Source organism: Triticum aestivum, chromosome 7A (assembly GCF_018294505.1).
Source record: "Triticum aestivum cultivar Chinese Spring chromosome 7A, IWGSC CS RefSeq v2.1, whole genome shotgun sequence".
Taxonomy (NCBI): Eukaryota; Viridiplantae; Streptophyta; class Magnoliopsida; order Poales; family Poaceae; genus Triticum; species Triticum aestivum.
In genome coordinates, this window is record NC_057812.1 from 734,270,737 (window position 1) to 734,283,223 (window position 12,487).

Sequence of the window (12,487 nt, forward strand, 5' to 3'; positions counted from 1 at the left end):
TGCTTTTTAGCTAGGTCGTGTTGTACATTCAATTTGTCTTCACAAGTTGATTTTGTAAAGTAAAACTTATGTGTTCCTTAAGATTTGCCATTTAATTAGGCTTTATTGCTGGCTTGTTGCATTCGACCCAGCAAAACATAAATTGTATGCTCTGCTGGTACTTGTGCAAAAATTGTCCGTGTATTTCTCTACCTTTTGCGATATTCACCTCTTGTCCACTTCTTCTTCTTCTCCAACCAATTGAGCATCTCGATTAATCGAAGAAAACTTCAATTTCATTTCGACTCTACGAATATTTGCAGGGTAGAATCTATTGCCTTTTTCATTGTGTTTTGGGTGCTTCATCTGGTTTAGTCAATAAAACTTTTAGTCTCCATCAGAATCGATTCGCCCATTCATTACAGCACAACATGATAGCAACTCGACTGATGGAGATCATTTGAAGGAAAACTAAAGTGGAAGGATAACACATCCTGAGTCTAGCTTGATTGCCGTTAAAGTATGCTGGCTGATGTGGACGTGATGTCTAGCTGAGACAAATTTCTGTCAGTTGATAAATAGCCAGGGACTGTGAAATACTGAGACATGTTGGAAGCTTCAACATTTGATCCAAAACTTTTGCAGCAGGATAGTTAATTTTTCTCTTCAAAACGATGGAATCTCTTTCGAGTAATTGATGCATGCACCCTATTGTTTTTTTATAAAGTTAACCGTTTTCACAAAAGAAATAAACAAGACGAGTTTGGAAGCCTAGATTATTACAACCGCAATAGAGATTACCTGTACTAACATTTATGCTTGTTAGCAGTGAAAGCAAAAATTTCCACAAGCCAAACATTTCTTTGTTGAGTTATTGCTTGGCCTCATCAAGCCGGGGAAGAAAATTAGGGGCGTAAAATCAAAACGGGAAAAGTGCCTACCATGGCAAACTTGACATCATTTACGATGAAACCTCAAACGATAACCCCCCCCCCCCCCCCCGCCCCCCCCCCCCCCCCCTCGACAGTGATTGTTTCACCGTCAAGACATTGTAGGTAAGACAGACAAATTTAACATAAATTCTTTTGCTCCACTTTACAATTGCCCCCCCCCCCCCCCCCCCCCGGTGAGAGGATGCATGCCGGGTGAGGCCGGGGCCACTCATCATTGAAACAACCCTGGGGCAAATCATCTAACCCATTGTGAGGCCGGGGCCACTCATCATTGAAACAACCCTGGGGCAAATCATCTAACCCATTGTAAAGTGGGGCAAATCATCTCATTCCCCACATACAATTAACTCAAACATTAGTTGTGCTCCCGCGGGAGCCGCCACCTCTTGACTATAGAAACACCACACATCAAAGCAAGTAGAACCAACAGAACATTCCATCGACAGTTAGGGTTTCAATTAAAGAGTAATCATTCATTACATGGAAAACCAAGTCGTTGCATGATCGATACACCTGCACAGTAGGTGAAATTGTAGAACGGTTGGCATATATGTGGAGGAACATGAACAGTGGACCTTTTCGGCAAAGGTACATATCAAGGTAACGTTGGCGATAAGATCATCATCGTATATTCGTATATTTGAAGATAAGTACATCATACAGACATGTACTCAGCATCTCATATCTAAATATCTCTGCGCTTTTGTCATGGATAGATGGATGGACTTTAATGTGTATCGTCTTGTCTCAAAGATTCACATTTTCTTCCGGCCAAAGATTTGTTGGGTTTCAGAGGAGAAGAAACAACACACACACGCAAGAGATAGAAGAAGAACACACACAAATCTGGCACGCACACAACTATGTGCCTTTCTCTTCTTATCTTTCTTCTCACGGCTGATTCACAACTTAAGTAGGTGGCACACATAGGATACACGGCCAAGCTCACAATTGCCTGTCCACTAAACACTCAACTAGCCGGTACAAAAGGCTACTGACGATCTCACGACTCGGCCACACTACTCGGCCATCTCCTCATATCCTGGAGTCTCCATGTGAACTACCAACTTGTATAGATCAAATTGGAGGAGGAATTCGCCATGAGAGGCGGGTACAAGCTCACGCACACGGTGCTGGCCGAAGCCACCAGTTCCTTCCCAGATCACGCAACACACACCAACGGTAATATAGTAGCGTACACCCTTATCGGGCCCAGTTCGGGCCTGCAAGCCACTGGGGAAGTTGCCGGTGGCGAGTGGGCCGGGTAGCCGGCCCACGAGTCGAATCCTTGGCCTCGCGCGCTTTCGCTTGCTCTGCTCCAGTACCATGATCGCTGACATTCCCCCCTTCTTCAGAACCGGCTTGTCCCCAAGCCGGGGCACGAGGAAACAACTGCCACAGCGAATCCTTATCCTCCCAGGTTGCCGAAGTAGCATCCCTCCACTCCACTGAACTAGGACTTGTGCCACCGATCGGTTGTCCGCGCGGCGAAGGCGCTCCTGCAGTATCTTAATGGGAAACTGAAGATGAGCATCAACAGGAGGAAGCGACTTGAGTACCTCATGTTGTGGATGCACACAGCGCTTCAACTGTGAAACATGGAATACAGAGTGAATATGGCTAGCTGCTGGTAATTGCAAACGATAAGCCACTTCGCCGATCTTCTCCAGAATCAGAAACGGACCGAAATACTTGAACGCAAGTTTGTGATTTGCTCTGTGAACCACTGATGATTGTACATACGGCTGGAGCTTAAGGAATACTCGATCTCCCACAGCAAACGTCCTTTCAGTGCGCTTCTTATCAGCTTGATGTTTCATTCTTTGTTGAACACGCAACAAATGCTGCCGCACTGACTGCTGAACCACTGCTCGCACATCCAACCACTGTTGCAAATCAACAGGATCAACCGAGTCTGAAGCTGAAATTCCAAAATGCCGAGGCCCATAACCATAAAGAACCTCAAATGGAGATTTGTCAAGTGCTGAATGCCAGTTGGTATTGTACCAAAACTCACAAAGTGAAAGCCACTTTGCCCACTTGTTCGAATGAGCACTGATGAAACACCTCAAAAAACACTCCACTTGCTGATTGACACGTTCTATTTGTCCATCAGTTTCAAGATGATATGATGTGCTCATATTAAGCACAGCTCCTGTCCTCTTCACCAGAGATTGCCAAAATTTACTGGTGAAAACTGGATCTCTATCTGATATTATAGAGAGAGGCATGCTATGGAGCTTGTAAATATTGTCCAGAAAGAGTTCCGCAATTTTCCGGGCTGTATAGGGATGTTTGACAGGTATGAAATGACCATACTTTGTAAATTTGTCAGTGACCACCATGATGCAATCATACTGATCAGACGATGGCAATCCTGAGATGAAGTCCATTGTCATTGTTTCCCAGGCTTTTGCAGGAACAGGCAGTGGTGATAGCAACCCAGGATAAGCCACTCTCTCAGGTTTGGCCTGCTGACAAATGAGACAAGATTGCACAAACTGTTGTATCTGTTTCTTCATACCCACCCATTTAAATAGTGCCATAATTCTTTTGTATGTAACAGGAAATCCAGAATGACCACCCAAGGGAGTGTCATGAAAAGCTTGGCAAATTTTTGTGTGCAAACCATGGTCATTGCCCACCCAAATGCAACCTTTATACCTCAACACACCTTGTAACAGTTGGAAATTGTTCTTGGACTTGGGCTGTACTGACAATTGTTGCAATATTTCTTGTGCTTTTATGTCATGCTTATAGCTCCCCACCACTTCTTCCAACCAACTGGGCTGAATCCCAGAGATTGCTAGCACTTGAGAATCTGACTGAGGTCTCCTAGAAAGGGCATCAGCTGCAGAATTATCAATACCCTTCTTGTAAACAATCTTATAATTCAATCCCATCATTTTTGTGAGAGCTTTTTGCTGCCAGGGTGTATGTAATCTCTGATCAGAAAGATTCACCAAACTTTTTTGATCTGTCCTGATAGTGAATTCTTGGAACTGCAAATATGGTCTCCATTGCTCAATAGCTAACAATATAGCTAGATACTCCTTCTCATAAACAGATAATCTTCTGTTCCTAGGGCCCAGAGCTCTACTGATAAAAGCAATGGGATGGTCCTGTTGCATTAGAACAGCCCCAATCCCAATATCACAAGCATCAGTTTCAACCACAAATTGTTTAGAAAAATCAGGTAATGCCAAGACAGGAGCATGAATAAGAGCTTGCTTCAGTGTTTGGAAAGACATCTCTGTAGCTGGTGTCCACACAAAGATAGCCCCCTTTTTAAGAGATCAGTTAATGGTCTACTTATCATCCCATAATTCCTGATAAACTTCCTTTAGTACCCAGTTAAACCCAGAAATTCTCTGACTTGCTTCACATCAGTAGGGACTGGCCAGCTTTTAACAGTTGCAATTTTGCTAGCATCTGTTGAAACCCCTTCACTGCTAATGACATGGCTGAGATAAGCAATTTCCTATTTAGCAAAGTCACACTTGCTCAGCTTCACTCTCCACTGCTTTTCCAACAGAATACTCAACACCTTTTCCAAATGTATAAAATGTTCTTTCAAAGTTTTACTAAAGATGAGGATATCATCGAAGAAACATACTGCACAAGGATCTTCTCCTCTCAGAACTGGAGTTAGATCTGTGTTCATTGCCCCTTGGAAGGTATTGGGTGCACCTGTCAAGCCCATAGCTACCACAGTAAACTCATAGTGGCCAGTATGTGTTTGGAAAGCAGCCTTGAATTCTTCTCCAGGTGCTAGCCTGATCTGATGGTAGCTAGCTCTTAGGTCTAGCTTGGAAAACCAACAGGCTCCAGCAAGTTGATCTAGTAACTCATCTATAACAGGAATTGGATACTTGCTCTTAATTGTGAGAGCATTAACATGTCTAAAATCAATGACCAACCTCCAATCTCCTTCTTCCTTTTTCTTAACCATCAAAGCAGGAGATGAGAAGGGACTGTTGCTCACCTGAATTATCCCCCTTGTTAGCATTTCCTTCACCTGCTTTTCCATTTCAACTTTCAGATGGGGAGGAATCCTGTAGGGTCTGATGGTCACTGGTTGAGCACCAGGTATTAATGGTATACTGTGATCATACTGTCTTCTGGGAGGCAGACCTGTAGGAGGAGAGAAGACAACTGCATACTTGTCCAACAAAGCCTGAATTTCAGGTAACTGTTCCTTATGTTCAGAGACAACATTCTGAAAAATAGCCATAACTGTAAAAGCACATTCCTCAGGCAGGTCTCCTTGCAATGTGACTGTAACACCCTTGTATTGGAACGAAAGCCACTTTTGTTCCCAATCAATGTACATGGGGCTGTGTTTGGCCAACCAGTCCAGACCCAAAATGCCATCATAACCCCCTAAGGACAATAATCTGAAATCATGGAAAAATTCCTGGCCTTGACAATTCCACTGACATTGTTTCACTTGTTGTGAGCAAGTCAATTTTCCTCCACCTGCTACCTTCACTGTAACTGCTTTAATGTCAGTAATTTCTGGAAGCATGGAATGCAAAGAGCTGTCCAAAAACGAGTGAGTGCTGCCAGAATCTACCAAGAACTTCAACTCTGCATTTTGTATGTTCACTAGCAAGGACAAGGACAATGTGGACACACTGTTGCTTGTAGCAGCTGCTGACAACAGCATCAGATTGTCAGAGTCACTGTCTGACTCATCCTGGGAAGGAGTGGAGCCTTGCAGCTGATCAATAAGCTCTTGAACCACATGTAACTGGACTGTAGATTTGCATTGGTGGTCCTTGGACCACTTCTCACCGCAAATGAAACACAATCCTTTGGCCCTCCTAAAATTCCTCAGAGAGGTCCATTTATCTTTAGCAGGCAGGGATCTGTGGCCTTCAGTTGGTTTCTTATCCTCCATCGTCTTTGCCTTGTACGGATAAATCCCGGAAGGATTGGAGCTTCTTTTTGTTGTGGTAGTGTATTGCATTTCTCCCAATTCCTCATGGAGCAGGGCCAACTCATAAGCAGTATCCAGATCGCGTGGTTTTTGCATGGCAATGGCCATCCAAACACCTGGTTTCAGACCATCAATAAAACGGGTGGTGTAATGCAGAGGATCAGGGCTGGACTCATATGCAGTGAGTTGGTCATACAATTCTGCAAATTGTTCCACATACTCCTCCACTGACCCAGTCTGGTTAATTCTGAACATCTTCCTCAAGAGATTCTGGTGTTGGTTTCGGCCAAACCTCGTCTGCAATAGGTTGCAAAATTCAGTCCAATGCAGTTCCATAGTTCGCCTCTGCACTGACTCCAACCATCGAGCAGCTGCACCTTCAAACTGGGCAGTGGCATAAGATATCCACCTGTTGTGGTGAGTGCCCCATAACTTGAAGTAATCCTCACATCTAGCTTGCCACAACCGTGGATTAGACCCATCAAACCGCGGAAATTCGACTTGGGGACCTGAGTTGTACTGCTCACCTTGATCCAGAGCAACAAGTTCGCGGGGCGACTGAATTTCCCAGGGAGACTGCAAATCACGCGCTCCGCGAGCCGGGGGTGGAACGTAGATGTTCTAGGTACGCGCTTCTCTGCCAGCAGACGAGCTTCCGGGCCTGGCCTCGTAGTCGACCTTGTCGACTCGCTCCAGATCGGAGCGGATCTGCTCGATGTCGAGATGGAGCTCGAAACGGACATCGTCGACGTGGGCCGTGATGAGCCCGTCCAGGGTCTTGGTCGATTCCTGGAGCAGCTTGGTCATGGACTTGAGGAGGTCATCGTTGTGTACCTTGAGGCGCTGCTCGAGATCGTCGGTGACGGCCGCCTTGACGAACTCATGGATGTTGCGGCCCTTCGTCGACAGCTTCTCCATGGCTTCTCGCCGACGAAATTCGCGGAATCTGGTGCGGTGGGGGTGGCGGGGAAGCTCCAGGATGGAACTGCTCTGATACCAGATGTGAACTACCAACTTGTATAGATCGAATTGGAGGAGGAATTCGCCATGAGAGGCGGGTACAAGCTCACGCACGGTGTCGGCCGAAGCCACCAGTTCCTTCCCAGATCCACACGCAACACACACCAACGGTAATATAGTGGCGTACACCCTTATCGGGCCCAGTTCGGGCCTGCAAGCCACTGGGGAAGTTGCCGGTCGCGAGTGGGCCGGGTAGCCGGCCCACGAGTCGAATCCTTGGCCTCGCGCGCTTCCGCTTGCTCTGCTCTAGTACCATGATCGCTGACACTCCACGTCAGATCATTAGCTTCACCGTTAAGCCTACCTAACAAGCAGCATTATCCATGCAGCCACATCGTGCATCACTCTAACTAAGAGCATCTCCAACAAAGACGTAAAAATACCAAACGCTAAAATAGTGGTACAGCGCCACCATATCACTTTTAGCGTGCCACCGTCAATATTGGTTTTCCACATGCCTAAAAACACGTGCCCAAAAAAAAATCACGCGTTGCAAATTATGAAGCGTGCGCTGTTTGGCGCCCAACTTTTGCAGCGTGCGATAGCGCTTTTAAGCATGTGCATTAAATTGTTTTGCGCGCGCACTATTTTGCAGCATCTGTTGGAACGTCTTTGGCGCCTAAAAAGGACGGTATTTAGCGCATGGAGTAGTTTTTGAGCGACTGTTGGAGATGCTCTAACAATGCACGCAATACTAGTACTAGTATAGGCGCGCGCACACATTGTGCCCTACTTGCACAGCCTCATGCGGCACTCGCAACTTGGCATGACTAAACGTGCGATGCTTTACTCTAATCTGCATGCAACTAAGAAATCAAGGTGAAATAAACATGTAGAACAAGGTTAACTCTAACAAGATTCATTTGCTAGATGGTGACTGAAATGTCCATGGTTTTGGGTCAACTTAACTCTAACAAGAGCGTCTGTGTATGTGTGGTGAGCAGCGGCTCGTGCTCAACTTAAACGATCAGATGGCGCAGATTAAATTTGTGATCACCAGAGTTTTTGACACCAAATGAACACACACAGATCTTCATTAGACAAAGGGGGGGGGGGGGGGGAGACATGTTTTTTAACATCAGTACAAACACAAGCGCTCATATACACGCGAACATACACTCACTTCTATGAACGCACACACGCACACCCTACCCCTATGAGCACCTCTGAATGACTGAGCTGACATATCATCTTGAGATTTACAAAGTCACCGTAGGCGCCTCGTCGTCGACAGGAACGTCTCCTCCCACTGAATGCGCATCGCCAGAAATCCTAAAATAAATCCAGAAATAAATGCGAGCACCAGGATTTGAACCCTGATGGGCTAGGGATACTACAGTCCCTCTAACCATCCAAGCACACTTGTTTGAACCAAAGTCCCCAGTGATATATAGATGATTCACACGTGCTGCATACATGCGTATCTCATAACATGAAGCCGCACCAGAGAAGTAAAGTTGATGCATCAGGGCATCTTAGAGACAGACCCTCAAATCGCCCGCAACTGGCCGGACCGCGTGGTCTAGACATGATTTGTGATCCAATGCGGGGGTGTACCGGTCCGCCGAGCGGTCCAAACGTACTTTTTCTGGTAAACCCGAGACAAATGTGGGGGGGGGGGGGCCTTGCAGGAGTTCGGGCAGCAACCACGTAGGGCTCCGCACCCCCGACCCATCCAAAACTCTTTCTGGACTCGTGCCTCCATCCTCCCCATTTCCCTCCTTCCTTCTTTCTCTCTTGCCTTCGCTGCAGCTCCACCACCCCGGCCGTCACGCCACACCCCCGCTGAATCTCTATGTCTTCGTCACCACCGGTATTCTAGTCGGGCTCCACCCCGCTTCTCCTCCGTCGTCGTTCAACCCCTGTCCTCCTTCCACCCCGCCGGGTACTATCCGCTACTGCTATACTCACCATGCCCGTCAACTATTCGATGAATTGCCGGAGCTAAAAAAGTTTTTGCTTCTTCTTTCAAGCAATGGATTCCGATTTGGAGTACATATACGACCACTATTTTGAGTCGTCTGACGGCTTGTCCGACGAGGAGGACTACACGGATGAGACAATGATGATGCAAGCGATCATTTAAGAGGTGGAGTGTGTGAAGGAGGATGTTCTCAATTTCAAGGGGATCCATCAAGAGCCATCGAGTGCTCAACGCAATAGGGCGCGCGACCATTTGACACTGATGGCGGACTACTTGGCCCCTAGTGCACTCTTCGCTGACCATTTCCAATTGTGATTTCGGATGTGCAAGACTGTCTTCGATCGTTTGTACCATGACGCCTGGTCTTATGATCACTACTTCATCTTGAAGAAGGACGTCCTGGGAATGGTTGGCTTCTGTGGTTACCACAAGAGCATGGCCGCACATCTGATGCTTGCATATGGTATGGCAAATGATTCGTGGGACGAGTAACTACGGATGGTCAGGTTTGCAACTGTCGTGGTCAAGGTATTTGGACATCATTACCTGAGAGAACCAACTGTGGCAAACACTGAGAGGCTCTTGGAAACCTCAGAAGCAAGAGGGTGACGAGGTTTGCTTAGATCTCTTGACTATATGCATTGCAAATAAAAGAACTTCCCGAAGGTCGTACAAGGGCAATATCAGTGTCATGTTAATAAGCCCACCATAATTCTTGAAGCAGTTGCATCACAATAATTTTCGGATTTGGCACGCTTTCTTTGGCATGCACGGGTCTCATAGTGACATCAATGTGCTGCAGCGATCATCATTGTTTGTGAGGCTCGCCGAAGGAAAAGCTCCTCTATGGGCTACTATCTGGTTGACATGAGTACAATATGGGCTACTATCTGGTTGGCAGTATATATTATTTGTGGGCTACCTTTGTCAGCACTATGTTTAACCAGTTGGCCTGAAAAAGTCTCACTTTTGCCCAAAGACAAGAAGCATCTAGAAAGAATGTCGAGCGGGCATTTGGAATTCTGCAGGACCGTTCTGCAGTTGTTCATGGACCTGCTAAACAAAGGGATCTGGAGACCTTGTGAGAGGTGATGACATGTGTGATCGTGAACAACATGATCGTCGAGGATGGGAGTCAGGATGCTGCCGCGGCTCTAAAATTTGACAACATGGGTGATCCTATCGAACTTCTAGACCAGAATTTTGCCATATTTGAAGAGTTTAGTCAAATGCAACAAAAATATTCTGCATCAACCAACTCACGAACAGCTGGAGGAAGATCTGGTCCCTAAAGCATCAATTGGCGCTTAAAGGGGACAAGAACGTTGAAATGTTACATTTGAACTTTTTAAAATTTGAACTAGTGCTGCATATGGATATTTGAACGGCTGTACTCCATGTATGCGGCTATTCGAACATCTAAACTCTATGTATGCGGCTATTTGAACGTGCTGACTTTTATAAAAATGAGGGAGGCCGAATGTATGCAGGCAGCTTTGGATGGCGGCCACTCGCATATGTATTTGCGGACTGGTCCCCCTGTCCATGGAAGGATGTGGAAGAAAATTTGTAGGTCGTCATTGAAAATACCATGAGGGAGATATAGATAGTGGGAGTAGATGCACAAAAGAGCGGCAAGATTGACCTAGGTTGCTAATTAATCAAAGCACAGACTTACGTACGCAGAGGTCGGGGTGCTATTCTCTTATAACATAACTTACCAAGACAACCTAACATATAACATGGGACTGATAAAAAATGTAATGTATGATCCATCACTCACTTACAATAGATAGATAGATAGATAGATAGATAGATAGATAGATAGTTGTTGCTTTCCACAATGTACTACTTTGTTAAGTTAATCACGCATCCTGTATCGAACGAATGGAGTTGTATTTTGGATGCAGACATTAACCCCAATTAAAAGGATGATCACTTGGTTCAAAAGTCCATATCGTGCTTCTATTGTTCTTCTCAGCTCTTGTCGTTTTGCGCCAAAAATGGCGACTCGGCAGCCGGCAGGGTGCATCACAGAGCAAGGGCAAAATTAAGCGTGGTTCCTTGATAAGACAGTGTTTTCACTATAAGATACTATGTCGATATCTCCTTCAATAAAAATAATAGCAGGTCGCCATTACTAGGATTAGGGCTAGGGTACCGGCGTACTGCACTTCCATGTACGCCGATGACGTGGCCATCCTCCTCAACCCAGTCCGGCAGGGGGTGCTTGCACTGCGATCTATCCTTAGTGCTTTTGGAGACACCACTGGACTCAGAGTTAATTTCAGCAAGAGCATCGTAATGGCCATTAATGGAGACCGCTTCAACATCGACGATGTGGCTGGGTCCCTGGGGGCCATGTGTGCGTCTTTCCCGTGCAAATATCTTACGTATCATGGCAAGTACATGGAGTTTTCCTTACGTATCATGGCAAAGTATGAACATGCTTTACCCAAAACATGGCAAATTTTAATTTCCCTTGATCGCATGACAATTTAATAGTTTTTGGCATGTCTCAAATTTTTCCATGGCAAATTTTAGTTTCTCATGAAATCTGATGGTCAAATTCATATACCTTGACGACAAATTAGTGTAACAAACCATGGCAAACTCTTTCCTCCATAGTAGCATCGTAAAGTCTTTAATAGTATATCATGGCAATTTTCTTTCTTTGTAACATGGTAAACAAAAAAAATAACTTTTTAGGGTACCATGGCAATTGAAGTTCATGGAGCATGGCAAATGTAGGTTGTGTATCATGGCAATTTTATTTCTTTACAACATGGCAAATGTATATTTTTTTATGGGACCATGGCAATTTTGGTTCATGGAGCACGGAATTCTAGTTTATGGATCATGTCCATTTTATTTCTTTGCGACATGGCAGCAAAATCATTTTTGTGGAACCATGGAAATTTAAGTTCATGGAGCATGGCAAGTGTAGTTTATGGATCATGGAAGTGTTCTTTATTAGCAACATGGCAAGAAAATACTTTCTATGGGACCATGGCAATTTAAATTCATGTAGCATGGCAAATGTAGTTTATGCATCATGGCAAAAAGAAAAAAATATTCGCGACATGGAAAAAACTACTTTATATTGTACCATGGCAAATATAGTTTATGGAGCACGGCAAATGTAGTTTATGGATCGTGACAGTTTTACTATATGGACCATGGCAAATTTCTTTGTCTTTGCAAGATGGCATTTTTTTCAACGGGACAATATTATAAATATCCCTGATAGACCATATTATTGGTAGTTTGTTTATGCATTTTTTTGAGATATGTTATGCATATTAGTCAAAAAAGGGGTGCCTCGAATCCCTTTCGCCAGTCCACTTTACCACAAGAAATCAATTGGCATCGCAGGTTTTCTTCTTCTTTGGGAGCAAAAAAAGAAAGCATAGGTCAAAAGAAGTAAAGCGTGTCTCATCTTTTCACACATACACAAACACACATGGCTGGTTCTCTCGGAAAGCAGACGTTTAGCCGATATTTCTACCACTGATCACTACTGGTATTTCTAGTGCTTTGCTTAATTTCCACGAATCCACGTAGTTCTGTTACTAAAAAGAAATCAAAAGGAGCCACGCGTGCAGCAGGAAACACCCCAAAGTGGCATGCACGAGCTGTATCGGCGCCCGCCACTACCCCGTGGGCCCC

General features: G+C 45.1%; 1 protein-coding gene across 1 annotated transcript in view; it reads left to right on the forward strand.

The window, feature by feature from the left end:
• LOC123147239 (probable E3 ubiquitin-protein ligase ATL44) overlaps positions 1–589 on the forward strand; it is a gene marked incomplete in the record, with an annotated part of 1,531 nt that extends 942 nt beyond the window's left edge. The window contains 1 exon segment of the mRNA XM_044566486.1: positions 46–589.
• Between the last annotated feature and the right edge of the window lie 11,898 nt (positions 590–12,487).